General features: G+C 46.7%; 1 long non-coding RNA gene across 1 annotated transcript in view; it reads right to left on the minus strand.

The window, feature by feature from the left end:
* Positions 1-16,352, minus strand: part of LOC143766000 (uncharacterized) — an 84,882-nt gene that overhangs the window by 42,851 nt on the left and 25,679 nt on the right. Inside the window, exon 2 of the long non-coding RNA XR_013213497.1 lies at positions 8,231-8,345. This is a non-coding gene — a long non-coding RNA (uncharacterized LOC143766000). The remainder of the gene's footprint in view (positions 1-8,230; positions 8,346-16,352) is intronic.

Genomic DNA, 16,352 nt, shown 5'->3' on the forward strand with positions numbered 1-16,352 from the left:
TCACTCAACAAGGGCAGTGGCATCTTCCTGGGCGGAGAAGGCCGGAGTTCCTATAGACCAGATATGTAGAGCTGCTACCTGGTCCTCACCATCTACATTCTATAGGCACTATAGATTGGACCTAAACTCCTCTTCGGACCTTACCTTCGGTAAAAGGGTTCTGGAAGCGGTGGTCCCTCCCTGAATGTACTATCTATGCAATTCTCTCCGTGGTGCCGTCATGGGCGATCAGAGAAAAATATAGTTCTTACCGATAACGGTATTTCTCTGAGCCCATGACGGCACCCGTACATTCCCTCCCTTCACTTATGGGTGCTCACATTAAATAGTTCCATAATTTATTCATAGTTTATTCATAGTTTTAAAGTCACGCGGTATCTCGTTATGCTAAACAGTTAAAGCTAACAAATGTTTTAGTAGTCTCCCATCATTTTCTATGTAAAACAACTGATGCGGGAGAGTGGTACCGCCTTTTTTATCCGTAGGTTTCCTGTCCTTGGTGGGCGGATCCCCTCTCTCCGTGGTGCCGTCATGGGCTCAGAGAAATACCGTTATTGGTAAGAACTATATTTTTCAAGCGCTCGGATTGCTGTATGACGAGCCTAATTCTGTGGATCAGGCAGAAAAAACTTTGCTGGCTCTGTGTCAGGGTCAGGAAGCAGCAGAAGTATACTGCCAGAAATTTAGGAAGTGGTCTGTGCTCACAAAATGGAATGAGTATGCCCTGGTAGCGATTTTCAGAAAGGGTCTTTCTGAAGCCCTTAAAGATGTTATGGTGGGGTTTCCCACGCCTGGCCTGCTGGTCTGAATTAGTCGATGTCTTTGGCCATTCAGATTGATCGGCGCCTGCGTGAGCGCAAGGTTGTGCACCATATGGCAGTGTCCTCTGAGCAGAGTCCTGAGCCTATGCAATGTGATAGGATTTTGACTAGAGCAGAAAGGCAGAAATTCAGACGTCAGAATGGCCTGTGTTTTTACTGTGGTGATTTTGCTCATGCTATTTCTGATTGCCCTAAGCGTACTAAGAGGGTCTCTAGGTCTGTTACCATTAGTACTGTACAGCCTAAATTTCTTTTGTCTGTTACCCTGATTTGCGTCATCCTTTTTTGTTATGGCATTTGTGGATTCTGGCGCTGCCCTGAACTTAATGGACTTAGAATTTGCCAAGCGCTGTGGTTTTTCCTTGGAGCCCTTGCGGAGCCCTATTCCCTTAAGGGGGATTGATGCTACGCCATTGGCCAAGAATAGACCTCAGTACTGGACACAGTTGACCATGTACATGGCTCCAGCACATCAGGAAAATATTCGCTTTTTGGTGTTGCATAATTTGCATGATGTTGTTGTGCTGGGTTTTCCATGGTTACAGGTACATAATCCAGTGCTGGATTGGCGATCTATGTCTGTAACTGGTTGGGGTTGTCAGGGGATACATAGTGATATTCCTTTCATGTCCATTTCCTCGTCCCCTTCTTCTGAAGTTCCTGAGTTTTTGTCGGATTTCCAGGATATATTTGATGAGCCCAAGTCCAGTTCCCTCCCTCCTCATAGGGACTGCGATTGTGCCATTAATTTGATTCCTGGCTGTAAGTTCCCTAAGGGCCGACTTTTCAATCTGTCGGTGCCAGAGCATGCCGCTATGCGGAGTTATGTAAAGGAGTCCTTGGAGAAGGGGCATATTCGCCTGTCTTCGTCACCGTTGGGAGCGGGATTTTTTTTTGTTGCCAAGAAGGATGGTTCCTTGAGACCCTGTATAGATTATCGCCTTCTCAATAAGATCACGGTCAAATTCCAGTACCCATTACCTTTACTTTCTGATTTGTTTGCTCGGATTAAGGGTGCCAGTTGGTTTACTAAAATCGACCTTCGAGGGGCGTATAATCTCGTGCGTATTAAACAAGGTGATGAATGGAAAACAGCATTTAATACGCCCGAAGGCCATTTTGAATATCTGGTGATGCCATTCGGGCTCTCTAATGCTCCATCGGTATTTCAGTCCTTTATGCATGATATCTTCCGGAATTATCTGGATAAATTCATGATTGTGTATTTGGATGATATTTTGTTTTTTTCCGATGATTGGGAGTCTCATGTGAAGCAGGTTAGGATGGTATTTCAGGTCCTTCGTGCTAATGCGTTGTTTGTGAAAGGGTCTAAGTGCCTCTTTGGAGTTCAGAAAGTTTCTTTTTTGGGTTTCATTTTTTCTCCCTCGGCTATTGAAATGGACCCTGTTAAAGTCCAGGCCATTCATGATTGGACTCAACCCACATCTGTAAAGAGCCTTCAAATATTTTTGGACTTTGCTAATTTTTATCGCCGCTTTATTGCTAATTTTTCTAGTGTGGTGAAGCCTCTGACCGATTTGACGAAGAAAGGCGCTGATGTGATGAATTGGTCCTCTGCGGCTGTTGAGGCCTTTCAGGGGCTTAAACGTCGTTTTACTTCTGCCCCTGTGTTGCGTCAGCCAGATGTTTCTCTCCCTTTTCAGGTTGAGGTTGATGCTTCTGAGATTGGGGCAGGGGCCGTTTTGTCTCAGAGAAATTCTGATGGCTCTTTGATGAAACCATGTGCTTTCTTCTCCAGAAAGTTTTCGCCTGCTGAGCGTAATTATGATGTCGGCAATCGGGAGTTGTTGGCTATGAAGTGGGCATTTGAGGAGTGGCGACATTGGCTTGAGGGAGCCAAGCATCGCGTGGTGGTCTTGACTGATCATAAAAATTTGATTTACCTAGAGTCTGCTAAACGGTTGAATCCTAGACAAGCTCGGTGGTCTCTGTTTTTCTCCCGTTTTGATTTTGTGGTCTCGTATCTTCCGGGATCTAAGAATGTGAAGGCTGATGCCCTTTCTAGGAGTTTTTTGGCTGATTCTCCGGGAGTTCTTGAGCCGGCTGGGATCCTCAAGGAGGGGGTGATTCTTTCTGCCATCTCCCCTGATTTGCGGCGGGTACTTCAGGAGTTTCAGGCTGATAAACCTGACCGCTGTCCAGTGGGGAAACTGTTTGTTCCTGATAAATGGACTAGCAGGGTGATTTCTGAGGTTCATTGTTCGGTGTTGGCTGGTCACCCTGGGATTTTCGGTACCAGAGATTTGGTGGCTAGGTCCTTTTGGTGGCCTTCCTTGTCGCGGGATGTGCGTTCGTTTGTGCAGTCCTGTGGGACCTGTGCTCGGGCTAAGCCTTGCTGTTCCCGTGCCAGTGGGTTGCTTTTGCCTTTGCCTATTCCTGAGAGGCCCTGGATGCATATTTCCATGGATTTTATTTCTGATCTTCCTGTTTCTCAGAAGATGTCTGTCATCTGGGTGGTTTGTGACCGGTTTTCTAAGATGGTCCATTTGGTACCGTTGCCTAAGTTGCCTTCCTCCTCTGATTTGGTTCCATTATTTTTTCAGCATGTGGTTCGTTTGCATGGTATTCCGGAGAATATTGTGTCTGACAGAGGTTCCCAGTTCGTTTCTAGGTTTTGGCGGTCCTTTTGTGCTAGAATGGGCATTGATTTGTCTTTTTCTTCAGCATTCCATCCTCAGACAAATGGCCAAACGGAGCGAACCAATCAGACCTTGGAAACCTATTTGAGATGCTTCGTGTCTGCTGATCAGGATGATTGGGTGACCTTTTTGCCGTTGGCCGAGTTTGCCCTTAATAATCGGGCTAGTTCGGCTACCTTGGTTTCGCCTATCTTTTGTAACTTTGGTTTTCATCCTCGTTTTTCTTCAGGGCAGCTTGAGCCTTCTGACTGTCCTGGTGTGGATTCTGTGGTGGACAGGTTGCAGCAAATTTGGACTCATGTGGTGGACAATTTGACGTTGTCTCAGGAGGAGGCTCAACGTTTTGCTAACCGTCGTCGGTGTGTTGGTCCCCGGCTTCGTGTTGGGGATTTGGTCTGGTTGTCTTCTCGTCACGTTCCTATGAAGGTTTCTTCCCCTAAGTTCAAGCCTCGCTTTATTGGGCCTTATAAGATTTCTGAAATTATCAATCCGGTGTCTTTTCGTTTGGCCCTTCCAGCTTCTTTTTCCATTCATAATGTGTTCCATAGATCCTTGTTGCGGAGATATGTGGTACCTATGGTTCCCTCCGTTGATCCTCCTGCTCCGGTGTTGGTTGAGGGGGAATTGGAATATGTGGTGGAGAAGATTTTGGATTCTCGTTTTTCGAGACGGAAGCTTCAGTATCTGGTCAAGTGGAAGGGTTATGGCCAGGAGGATAATTCTTGGGTTGTTGCCTCCGATGTTCATGCTGCCGATTTGGTTCGTGCTTTTCATTTGGCTCGTCCTGATTGGCCTGGGAGCTCTGGTGAGGGTTCGGTGACCCCTCCTCAAGGGGGGGTACTGTTGTGAATTCCGTTCTGGAGCTCCCTCCTGTGGCTGCTAATGGTATTTTTGTGAGTTCTGCCCTTGGGCTCCCTCTGGTGGTTTCGAGTGGAACTGCTGCTCCTTTAGCTGGCTGTAGCAGCTGCATTCACTGATCGCCTTGCCTGGGTTTGTTATTTAAACCTGCTCTGGGCTTTAGTTCATGCCAGCTGTCATTGTCTTAGGTTGGATTTTGTTCTCTCCTTGGATATCTCATATGGCCTGTCCTTGTCAGCAAAAGATAAGTTTCTGAGTTGTTGTTTGTCCATTTGCTTTGTACTCTATTGCTTTGCAAATATGTCTCATTTTGTCCAGCTTGTTGCTATGTCATATTCAGGTTAGCTGGAAGCTCTGGGGTAGCAGATTTGCCCCTCCACACCGTGAGTCGGTGTGGAGTTCATTTTTGTAAACTCTGCGTGGATTTTTGTAGTTTTTAATACTGACCGCACAGTATCCTTTTCTCTCTGTCTATCAAGTTTAGTATTGGCCTCCTTTGCTGAAAACTGATTTCATTTCTGTGTATGTCATTTCCCTCTCCACTCACTGTCAATATTTGTGGGGGGCTATCTTTCCTTTTGGGGTTTTCTCTGAGGCAAGATAGCTTTCTATTTCCTTCTTTAGGGGTAGTTAATTCTTAGGCTGTGAAGAGGTGTCTAGGGAGAGTCAGGAACATCCCACGGCTATTACTAGTGTTGTTGTTAGGATTAGGGACTGCGGTGAGTAGAGATACCACCTCCTCAGAGCTCGTCCCATGTTGCGTTTTAGCCACCAGGTCATTTCAGTGTGGCCTCTTAACCACCAGGTCATAACAGGATCCCACCCCTGACAGGGACCCCCCTGAATCTTCCCCTGCAACACCCTCTGCCACAGGATGTTGCCTGGTTCCAACCCAGTCAGCTTCTCTCTAACTTCCTATCCAACCCCCAGTTTTACCAGACTGTGAGGAGTGGCCTAATACATAGCGCCCTTAGCTCCCCCTGGAGGCCAGACTGTGAAGTTTATTGGTGTCTGTGATACCTGGTCAGGTGAACTCCTTGAGTGCCATCAGACGTACCATAGCCCCCCTTAGCGGCGGAGCATCAGTACTGCAACGACCAGGACTCTGGGGCGCTGCACCAGCACCATCGGCCACAGGTGGCCTGCACGGGCACAAGGCCCTCACAGCACCAACACCCAGCCAAGACCCACTCTTTCATGTAGCGCGCCAGGGCGTTACAGGAGAAAATCAGTGCCTAGCCCACGGCTACAACCCCATGCCAAGCTACAACCCCACCCCTACCTACTTTTGTTATCTGGCCCTTGCTTCATCTCAGTAGCTCCTCATAGTGTAATCTGTGGTTTCTCAGCAAGTCAACAGTGGATGCTCAGGATGTGATTAGTGGCTTCTCAACCTGTGATCAATGAATCTTCAGGGTGCACTCAGTGACTTTTCAGTGATTCATCAGTGGCTACTCCCAGCGTGATTAGTGGCTTCATAGTGTATTATCAGTGGCTCCTCAGCATGTACCGTAATCAGTGCTCCTAAGGGTACTGTCACACATTGGCACTTTGATCGCTACGACGGTACGATCCGTGACGTTCCAGCGATATCCATACGATATCGCAGTATCTGACACGCTACTGCGATCAGGGACCCCGCTGAGAATCGTACGTCGTAGCAGATCGTTTGAAACTTTATTTCGTCGCTGGATCTCCCGCTGTCGTCGCTGGATCGTTGTGTGTGACAGCGATCCAGCGATGCGTTCGCTTGTAACCAGGGTAAACATCGGGTTACTAAGCGCAGGGCCGCGCTTAGTAACCCGATGTTTACCATGGTTACCAGCGTAAAAGTAAAAAAAAAAAAACGTACATACTCACATTCCGGTGTCCTTCAGGTCCCTTGCCGTCTGCTTCCCGCTCTGACTGACTGCTGGCCGGAAAGTAAGAGCAGATCACAGCGGTGGCGTCACCGCTGTGATCTGCTTTCACTTTACGGCGGCACTCAGTCAGAGCGGGAAGCAGACGGCAAGGGACCTGAAGGACACCGGAATGTATGTACTGTTTGTTTTTTTTTACTTTTACGCTGGTAACCAGGGTAAACATCGGGTTACTAAGCGCGGCCCTGCGCTTAGTAACCCGATGTTTACCCTGGTTACCTGGGACCTCGGCATCGTTGGTCGCTGGAGAGCGGTCTGTGTGACAGCTCTCCAGCGACCACACAACGACTTTCCAACGATCACGGCCAGGTCGTATCGCTGGTCGTGATCGTTGGAAAGTTACAGAGTGTGACAGTACCCTTAGCATATGATCAGTTAATCCTCAGGGTGTGATCAGTTAATCCTTTGGATGTGATCAGTAATCCTCAGGTTATGATCACTTGCTACTCAAGGTGTGATCATTTTCTTCTCTGGATGTGATCAGTTATTACTGAAGGAGTGATCAATTGCATCTCAGAGTGGCATCAGTTGCACCTCAGGGTTTCATCAGTAGTTCCTTAGGATGTAATCAGTGGCTCCTCAGGATGAGATGAATGACTCCTCAGGGCACTGGTGGACACAGATATAAAAGGGCCCCTGTGCAAGAACAATATTTGGGCCCTTCCTTTACAGCCGAAGAGGTCCTAAAAATGCAAAATTGGAGGTAGAACTGGGCCCCCTCACTTCTTGGGCCCCTGTGCGGCCGCACAGGTTGCACCAATGATATGTCTGCCCCTGCCTCAGGGTGTGATCTGTGTCTGTTCTGGTTGTGATCAGTGATTCCCCCATGATGTGATGGGTGGTTCCTCAGGGTGTGATCAGTGGCTCCTCAGGGATTCATCAGTGGCTCCTCAGCCTGCGATCACTTTCTCCTCGGGGTGTGAACAATTATTTCTCAGTATGTGATCAGTAATCCTCAAGGTGCGATCTGTGGCTGTTTATTATGTGACCAGAGCAGGGGCGGACACTGACAGCTTGGGGCCCCTGTGCAAGAAATGTGTCTGGGCACCCCTCCTTTTATGGTGACAAAGCTAAGATATATATATAGTATATATAGCCACACACATATATATCTTAAATAGTCTCCTTTATTATGTATATTACCATCCCTTATTATACAGTGCCCTCTCTTGCTATGTACAGCACCGTACCATACATATTGGATTATATAGAGCCCTGTTCTTTACTATATACTCTCTTCTCTTGTTAGATAAATAATGCATTGACTGCTGATGGAGCATGGGAAAGCTTATTTTCTAATGGAGGAACTGATGGACTTGTCTTCTGGTCAAATGCTGCTCCATGAGCAGTCATTTTATATTATAACAAGAAAGGACTCTATGTAATAAAGAGAAGGCACTGAGAATAACAAAAATAACAAGAATATACTATGCAAGGGACAGCACTGTATGTAACAGCAGGTGAAGCTTTATAATAAGGGACGGCACCATATATAACTAGAAAGGATGGTACGTAATAAGCTATACACAAAAGGTGAGTACACTATGTACTAAGGAACTGTGCTATACATAATACGTGAGTACACTACATGCTAAGGGACTGTGCTATACATAATAAGTGTACTATATACTCAGTGACTGTGTTATACATAATAAACCTACATTCTTGCATCTGTGTGCAGTGTCGGTGTGCTGCCCTTTTTACAGACGTATTAAGCATGTCCTATTCTGTTCCTCAAATCTGTATCAGAACAAAACAATCTCTGACCCTCACGGATCTAATTATCAGATCCGTGATTTTACCAGATGTGTGTATGGATCTATAAAACTCTACGAGTCTGTCTTATAAAATAATTTGGTAGCACACAGACATTTTATAAATGTGAGATTGTACAGATTTTACAGATAACGTTATAACTCCAAGTCATACAGTGCAGATACAGAATAATACGTATTTATATCCAGGAACTTACTGCTGACATCTCGTCTGATTAGAGTCATTTTCTGATGTTTTTTCTCCATCTGATCAGACCTTTATGTCGACATTTCCTAGCCACGATACGTCTTGTCACGATGATCGTCGCAGCCCTAAAAAGGTCACATATATTGTATACATACGGTTGTGTGAAAAAGTGTTTGCTCCCTTCCTAATTTCCCATTCTTTTGCATATTTGTCACACTTAAATTTTTCAGATCACCAAATAAATTTAAATAATAGAGAAAGATAACACACGTAAACACAAAATGCAGTTTTTAAATGAAGGTCTTTATTATTAAGGGAAAATTCAAACCTACAGGGCCCTTTGTGAAAAAGTGATTGCCCCCTCTCTTAAAACATATATTAACTGTGGTTTATCACATATTTGGGAATTTCAAATTCCCCAGCCACACTCAGGCCTGATTACTGCCACACCTGTTCTCAATCAAGAAATAACTTAAAAAGGATCTGCCTGACTAAGTGAAGCAGACCAAAATATACTCAAAAGCTAGACATCATGCCGCGATCCAAAGAAATTCTGGGACAAATAAGAAACAAAGTTATTGAAATATATCAGTCTGGAAAAGTTTATAAAGCCATTCCTCAAGTTTTGAGACTTCAGCGAACAACAGTGAGAGCCATTATCCACAAATGGTGAAAACATGGAACAGTGGTGAACCTTCCCAGGAGCGGCTGGCAAACCAAAATTACCCCAAGAGCACAGTGACGAATAGAGATGGGAGAGCCCGAACAGTAAAGTTCGGCATCCCTACCGAACACCTACTGTTCAGGCACAGACACCAAACACTGTCTTCACCAGGAAGTCTGTGTTACTGTTTGTGTTCGGCCCTCTGAACATTGGGCATTTGCCGTGCTGTCATGAGCATGACAGCGCAGCAAACACCACTTCTGAATGGCGATAAAATCATCACTGTCAGTCAGACAGCCACGGTTCCCCCATTGTCAAAAGACAGGGTGAGCGCGCAGCTGTGATAGTATATAGTATAAAGTTTACCTCCGGTCATTGGTGTCAGCTGATGGGACTTATTTTAAAAAACAGCATGGATTCCCCTATATTTTTGATAAACAGCCAACTAAAACTCACATTTTAAAAAACGACGTGGGGTCCCCCCATTTTTGACAACCAGCCAAGAAAAGCAGACAGCTGGGGGCTGGTATTCTCAGGCTGGTAAGGGGCCATGGATATTGCCCCCAGCCTAAAAATAGCAGCCCACAGCCGCCCAGAAAAGGCATATTTATTAAATGCGTCAATTCTGGCGCTTTGCCCTGCGCTTCTCACTAGACCTGTAGCGGTGGCAAGTGGTTTTCATGTTTGTGGGGTTGACGTCATCTTTGTGTTGTCAGTTGACATCAAGCCCATGGATTAGTAATGGAGAGGCATCTTTAAGACACCTATCCATTAGTAATCCTATAGTTACATGGTAAATGGCGGCGAACCATTGGTGAATGAGCTACTGCGAGGGCAGCATCAGTGACTACCAGTGATGTCATTGAGGTTACTGACGGTATCTGAGTCTGCTTTCCCAGATGGGCAAAACTGCGGTGACCTAGGTGAGATCCCCACTAGCACCGTGAGAAAGTCTCATGGCACAGAGGCGAGTTCACCGCAGTTCACTGGGAGAATTTCATCGCAGTGAATTTGAACTGCGGTGAACTCGCCTCTGTACCGTGAGACTTTCTCATGGTGCTAGCGGGGATCTCACTGAGGTCACTGTAGTTCAGCCCTGCTGGGAATGCAGGCTCAGTGACCGACAGTAACCTTGGTGACGTCACCGCTAGTCATGAAGTCTGCGCTCACAGCAGCTCATTCACCAGTGGTTCTCAGCCTGGATGGTTGCATCTTGACAAAAAAACACCAGTATACAGGCAGAGATGCTTACCTGTTCAAGGCCTCCAACAATTGCACTAACCAAGGTGCAGCGGACCCAAGTTAAGATGGCAAGTACACAGGTGCAATAATACCGATAATGCAGCCACCCTACAATCAGGAATTGGCCGCTTGGTGCACCTGTGCAAACACATAGTCTGTATGTGGCATGGTCACACAGGAATGCAAAGTATATGGCTCCAAGCCTATTAATGACGCCATGTAGCGGGCTCACCATAATGCATCCTGTGTGAACAGAAGCCACAGTGTACAGAGCCATCTAGGGCCCAGCTGCACCCTGGAAAAATATACAGTGCACCAAAAACATAACAATGTATGCAAGGTATTGGTCGATATTATGGCCACAATATTTAAGCTGCCAACCCGCGTCAAGGGTCCTTACATATTGGCAGTCCTAATCTAAAAAAACACCATAAGAGGAAAGACCTCCACTATTCTAAACAAAAAAACACCGGTATACAGGCAGAGATGCTTACCTGTTCAAGGCCTCCAACAATTGCACTAACCAAGGTGCAGCGGACCCAAGTTAAGATGGCAAGTACACAGGTGCAATAGTACCGATAATGCAGCCACCCTACAATCAGGAATTGGCCGCTTGGTGCACCTGTGCAAACAAATAGTCTGTATGTGGCATGGTCACACAGGAATGCAAAGTATATGGCTTCAAGCCTATTAATGACGCCATGTAGCGGGCTAACCATAATGCATCCTGTGTGAACAGAGGCCACAGTGTACAGAGCCATCTAGGGCCCAGCTGCACCCTGGAAAAATATACAGTGCACCAAAAACATAACAATGTATGCAAGGTATTGGTCGATATTATGGCCACAATATTTAAGCTGCCAACCCACGTCAAGGGTCCTTACATATTGGCAGTCCTAATCTAAAAAAAACACCATAAGAGGAAAGACCTCCACTATTCTAAACAAAAAAAACACCATTATACAGGCAGAGATGCTTACCTGTTCAAGGCCTCCAACAATTGCACTAACCAAGGTGCAGCGGACCCAAGTTAAGATGGCAAGTACACAGGTGCAATAATACCGATAATGCAGCCACCCTACAATCAGGAATTGACCGCTTGGTGTACCTGTGCAAACAAATAATCTGTATGTGTTGTGTTCACACAGGAATGCAAAGTATATGGCTTCAAGCCTATTAATGACGCCATGTAGTGGGCTAACCATAATGCATACTGTGTGAACAGAGGCCACAGTGTACAGAGCCATCTAGGGCCCAGCCGCCCCCTGGAAAAATATACAGTGCACCAAAACATAACAATGTATGCAAGGTATTGGTCGATATTATGGCCACAATATTTAAGCTGCAAACCCGCGTCAAGGGTCCTTACATATTGGCAGTCCTAATCTAAAAAATAGAATAGTGGAGGTCTTTCCTCTTATGTTTTTTTTTAGATTAGGACTGCCAATATGTAAGGACCCTTGACGCGGGTTGGCAGCCTAAATATTGTGGCCATAATATCGACCAATACCTTGCATACATTGTTATGTTTTGGTGCACTGTATATTTTTCCAGGGTGCAGCTGGGCCCTAGATGGCTCTGTACACTGTGGCCTCTGTTCACACAGGATGCATTATGGTGAGCCCGCTACATGGCGTCATTAATAGGCTTGGAGCCATATACTTTGCATTCCTGTGTGACCATGCCACATACAGACTATTTGTTTGCACAGGTGCACCAAGCGGCCAATTCCTGATTGTAGGGTGGCTGCATTATCGATATTATTGCACCTGTGTACTTGCCATCTTAACTTGGGTCCGCTGCACCTTGGTTAGTGCAATTGTTGGAGGCCTTGAACAGGTAAGCATCTCTGCCTGTATACTGGTGTTTTTTTGTTTAGAATAATGGTTGCATCTTGGCACCGTCCAGGTTGAAAACTATTTATCCCACAGACATGGATTACGGTGTGGTATAAGACGAAGGACAGGTGAGGGATATTTTTTTTTCATTTTTGTTTTATTACAGAAGATGAGGTCTTCGGTGGAATTAGGCGTTACATGAGTATAACTGTTATTTTTAAATAAAAAAGTAAGTGTGTTTTGTTTCATTTAAAATAAAAGACTTTGTTCTGGCTGTGTCTTTAGTTAACATACAAGTATAGGATTAGTAATGGATAGGTGCTTATAGACGCCTCTCCATTACTAATTTGTGGGCTTGATGTCACCTGACAATACAAAGGTGACATCAACCCCCAAAATATGAACCCCACTTGCCACCACTACAGGGCAAGTGGGAAGAGCCGAGCGTATCTTTTCAGGTCGGTTATAGGCTGCTATTTTTAGGTTGTGGAGGCAATATTCATGGCCCCTTACCAGCCTGAGAATACCAGCCCCCCCAGCTGTTTGCTTTAGCAAGGCTGGCTGTCAAAAATGGGGGGGACCTCATGCCGTTTTTTAATCATTTTAAAAAACGATGTCAGTTTTGCCTGGCTGGTTATCAAAAATACGGGGAAATCCATGCTGTTTTGTTTTTTAAATTATTTATTTACAGCGCAGGAGACTGCTGATGAATACTTCCATCAGCTGCTGCTGCTCTCATTGTTATTAGCGGCAGCAGGCGGCAGAGCATTGTAAAAGAATAATTGCCAGCTATCGCAAACGCTTGATTGAAGTTGTTGCTGCTAAGGGTGGCCCAACCAGTTATTAGGTTTAGGGGCAATCACTTTTTCACACAGGGCCCTGTGGGTGTGGATTTCTTTTTCCCTTAGTAATAAAAAGATCTTCATTTAAAAATGCATTTTGTGTTTACTTGTGTTATCTTTGTCTAATGTTTACATTTGTTTGGTGATACGAAACATTTACGTGTGACAATCATGCAAAATAATTGGAAATCAGAAATGGGGAAACACTTTTTCACACAACTGTACATGTGTCTCCCTTGCACTGAGCCCCTGATTACAGATATGTGCGGCGCCCCAGTGTCCTAGTCATCGCAGTGATGTCATTATCCTTTTTAGGGGGAGAAGTGATGTCATGTCTGAAGGAAATGAAAGACAACCACATTCAGGTATCACACACATGCAACATGTTCACACTCCAGACCAGAAGGGGGAGCTCTAAGCCTGTTTAGGGTGAACTCCCCTATTTAACATCCTGGCTGGAGGAAGTCAGGGTTCAGTTCCTTTCAGGAGGACAGAGGGAGAGGAAGGAGTCCTGGAGCCTGAAGGGCTGCAGCTCCTGGAAGAAGACACTAAAGTGAATATATTGCAGAGAGTGTGCAGGAAAGCAGAGCACAGGAGAAGAATATCAGAGGGAGTTCAGCCAGGAGCAAGCTGCTTCCCTCTGAGGCGCAGAATCTGGTAGCCAGCGCACCGTGGAAGTGCTCTACACCTTGCTTCAGAGACTGGCAGAGCAGGTGATTCCAAGTTGCCTGTCCGGTGACACCGCTCAGAGGCCGGGGCGTGCTAGAGTCCCTAACCAAAGTCTCAAGTCACCAGCCATACGGGTTTGTCCTATCCATACCATCTGGGGGACAGAGAGAAAGAGACATTCCATCTACAATAGTTGTGAGGACCTTACCGAGTAGCTCAGCAGGGAGGTACTACAACACACAGGCGCTAGAGGAAGGCTACTGACTTCCACCTGGACAAGGGGACTCTGGAATTGCCTTCAGACCGACCGGACTCTGCCTGCCCTGTCACATACCTCCCAACCGTCCCGATTTCAGCGGGACAGTCCCGCTTTGGCACCGGGGTCCCGCTGTCCCGCTTCGGGCATTTAAAATCCCGAATTTGCGGCCGCCGGTGAAGCCCCGCCCACTTCCGGGACGTAGAGAGAGCCTGTTTTTTTTTTTTTTTTATAAAAGCTGCCTCCTGACCGCCCGCGCAACACCCCCCCCCCTCCCGCCCCCTGTGCGGCGCTGCCACGCTGAAGGAGAGAGCCTGCAGCAATCAAGAAGAAAGGTCAGCGATTCACTACCTCTGGCTGTGTGTGCACGGAGCTCCGGCTTCTGCTCTTAGCTGCTATCCCGGCAGAGAAGGAGAGACGGGGGAGGTGCCGGGATAGTGCAGAGCTGTGAGCAGGAGACTGAAGACTTCAGCAGAGAGCTGCACATGGACATCAGCCGCCCCTGCATCACAGAGGAGATTGTGTGTGTGTGATGTGTGTGATGGCTGCTTGTGTGTGTGTGATGGCTGCGTGTGTGTGTGTGATGGCTGCGTGTGTGTGTGTGATGGCTGCGTGTGTGTGTGTGTGATGGCTGCGTGTGTGTGTGTGATGGCTGCGTGTGTGTGTGTGATGGCTGCGTGTGTGTGTGTGATGGCTGCGTGTGTGTGTGTGATGGCTGCGTGTGTGTGTGATGGCTGCGTGTGTGTGTGATGGCTGCGTGTGTGTGTGATGGCTGCGTGTGTGTGTGTGTGATGGCTGCGTGTGTGTGTGTGATGGCTGCGTGTGTGTGTGTGATGGCTGCGTGTGTGTGTGTGATGGCTGGGTGTGTGTGTGTGATGGCTGTGTGTGTGTGATGGCTGTGTGTGTGTGTGTGTGATGGCTGCGTGTGTGTGTGTGATGGCTGTGTGTGTGTGATGGCTGTGTGTGTGTGATGGCTGTGTGTGTGTGATGGCTGTGTGTGTGTGATGGCTGCGTGTGTGTGATGGCTGCGTGTGTGTGATGGCTGCGTGTGTGTGTGTGTGTGTGTGTGATGGCTGCGTGTGTGTGTGTGTGTGTGATGTCTGCGTGTGTGTGTGATGGCTGCATGTGTGTGTGATGGCTGCGTGTGTGTGTGTGTGTGATGGCTGCGTGTGTGTGTGTGATGGCTGCGTGTGTGTGTGTGTGATGGCTGCGTGTGTGTGTGTGTGATGGCTGCGTGTGTGTGTGATGGCTGCGTGTGTGATGCATTTGTGTCAAAGCTGCATGTGTTTGTGAGCTGCGTGCGTGTGAGCTGCGTGCCTGTGTGTGAGCTGCGTGCCTGTATGTCATTATACAGTATGGAGCATCATGTGTGGTCATTATACAGTATGGAGCATCATGTGCGGTCATTATACAGTATGGAGCATCATGTGTGGCCATTATACAGTATGGAGCATCATGTGCGGTCATTATACAGTATGGAGCATCATGTGCGGTCATTATACAATATGGAGCATCATGTGCGGTCATTATACAGTATGGAGCATCATGTGCGGTCATTATACAGTATGGAGCATCATGTGCGGTCATTATACAGTATGGAGCATCATGTGTGGCCATTATACAGTATGGAGCATCATGTGCGGTCATTATACAGTATGGAGCATCATGTGCGGCCATTATACAGTATGGAGCATCATGTGCGGCCATTATACAGTATGGAGCATCATGTGCGGTCATTATACAGCCTGGAGCATCATGTGCGGTCATTATACAGTATGGAGCATCATGTGGGGTCATTATACAGTATGGAGCATCATGTGCGGTCATTATACAGTCTGGAGCATCATGTGCGGTCATTATACAGTATGGAGCATCATTTGCGGTCATACAGTATGGAGCATCATGTGCGGTCATTATACAGTATGGAGCATCATGTGCGGCCATTATACAGTATGGAGCATCATGTGGGGTCATTATACAGTATGGAGCATCATGTGGGGTCATTATACAGTATGGAGCATCATGTGCGGTCATTATACAGTATGGAGCATCATGTGTGTTCATTATACAGTATGGAGCATCATGTGCGGTCATACAGTATGGAGCATCATGTGCGGTCATTATACACTATGGAGCATCATGTGCGGTCATACAGTATGGAGCATCATGTGTGTTCATTATACAGTATGGAGCGTCATGTGTGGTCATTATATATTATGGAGCGTCATGTGTGGTCATCGTACAGTATGGAGCATCATGTGTGGCCATTATACAGTATGGGGCACTGTGTGGCCATATTTTTTTGTTTATAATTATTGTATATGAAACAGTGTGATCGGCAGTGCTAAATGGGTGTGGTTGGGATGTGGATATGGGTGTGACTAATTATGAATGGGTGTGGTCAGAGGCGTGGCCTAAAATTTGCCGCGGCGCGCAAAGCGCGCCGCAAACTTTGTCCCTCTTTCCCATCTTCAAAAGTTGGGAGGTATGCCTGTCATCTGGCGCTCCGGGCTGAGGATACCATCTGAAGTCTTCAGTAAACAAGGGAAAAGACTGCAAACCCGTCTCCTCGTTCTTTACTGCACCTTGCCCATATATAAACTCTTTTACTGGACACCCCT

This window comes from Ranitomeya variabilis, chromosome 4 (genome assembly GCF_051348905.1).
Source record: "Ranitomeya variabilis isolate aRanVar5 chromosome 4, aRanVar5.hap1, whole genome shotgun sequence".
Classification (NCBI taxonomy): domain Eukaryota; kingdom Metazoa; phylum Chordata; class Amphibia; order Anura; family Dendrobatidae; genus Ranitomeya; species Ranitomeya variabilis.